General features: G+C 43.3%; 1 non-coding gene across 1 annotated transcript; it reads left to right on the top strand.

Annotated features, from left to right (window-relative positions):
• The first annotated feature begins 281 nt into the window (after positions 1–281).
• TRNAW-CCA (transfer RNA tryptophan (anticodon CCA)) lies at positions 282–353 on the top strand. The gene has a single exon. It is a non-coding gene; the product is annotated as a tRNA-Trp (tRNA).
• The last annotated feature ends 1,037 nt before the right edge of the window (positions 354–1,390 follow it).

Here is a 1,390-nt window from a genome sequence, read left to right as displayed (position 1 = left end):
CTCCTTTAAATTGTCATCTGCAATAACTAAATCTTATTTATTGCAGTCCAGTTCCCTTCTGTATTCCCTCATAGTCTAACATCTTCTATAATACATACAAAGATCTTTTAACCTTTGGGGGAATCATGGACTGTATCAGAAGCCCCTGTACCCTTCCCCAAGAGGATCCATGTGATATATACAATTTTTAGTGGTTTCAAGCTCCCACCCCAATTAAATGGCTTACCAGCTAGTTTCCTTTCCTACAAGACTTCTGGCAAATTGCTGTCTGATTTGAATCTTCCCTGGTGGCTCAGAGGTTAAAGCGTCTGCCTCCAATGCGGGAGACCCGGGTTCGATCCCCGGGTCGGGAAGATCCCCTGGAGAAGGAAATGGCAATCCACTCCAGTTTTCTTGCCTGGAGAATCCCATGGACAGAGAAGCCTAGTAGGTTACAGTCCACGGGGTCGCAAAGAGTCGGACACGACTGAGCAGCTTCACCTCATCACCTTACCTTTCTTGTGCTGTGTGTTGGGCTGCGCTTGCTCTTGCTCAGTCACTTCAGTCCTGTCTGACTCTGTGTGACCCCATGGACCACGATCCGCCAGGCTCCCCTGTCCATGGCATTCTCCAGGCAGGAATACTGGAGTGGGTTGCCATTTCCTTCTCTAGTGATAAAGTATGAAGTGAGTAAAGTGAATGAAGTGAAGTCACTTCATCTGTGCCCTACTCTTTGTGATCCTGTGGACTGTAGCCCACCAGGCTCCTCTGTCCATGGGATTGCCCCAGGCAAGGATACTGGAGTGGGTTACCATACCCTCCTTCAGGGGATCTTCTCAACCCAGGGATCAAACCCTAATCTCTTATATCTCCTGCATTCACAGGCAGGTTCTTTACCACTAGTGCCATAAACACTGGCTTTATCAAGTCATTAGCCAACTCAAAAATGTTTAGCACTCAACTACACAGGATATAAAATAGAGCTGAATTATGTTTTAATGTGTATTAAGGGTTTATATGACTCAGTCACTTTATACATATTATTATTGTTGGCTCATAATAAACATATGCAGTAATATTTTCTTTCTATAAAGAGGAAAAAGAGACTCAAACATATTTAGGAGAGCAAGGAATAAATACAAGCCTCTCTTACTCCGCAGCTTATGATTCTTCTTTTGCTCCAAGTTGCCTTCATCATGCTGTTCAATCTAAAATCCAAACAGCTTGCTTTGCATAAATGGTTTTTCCTCAAAAATTTATCTTCCAGCTTTGTCTTCCTTGACTCTCTTGTTATAGTCACCACTCCAGATGGCATTATCTTTTGATTCTCCCCCAAAGCTTATCTTCTTACCTAAGGAAAGGAAAGAATAATCAAAGGCCTTTGCTCTTTCTAACTCCATGTTGTCTTCCA

This window comes from Ovis canadensis, chromosome 1, assembly GCF_042477335.2.
Source record: "Ovis canadensis isolate MfBH-ARS-UI-01 breed Bighorn chromosome 1, ARS-UI_OviCan_v2, whole genome shotgun sequence".
Taxonomy (NCBI): domain Eukaryota; kingdom Metazoa; phylum Chordata; class Mammalia; order Artiodactyla; family Bovidae; genus Ovis; species Ovis canadensis.
This window is presented reverse-complemented; position numbering and strand designations above follow the sequence as displayed.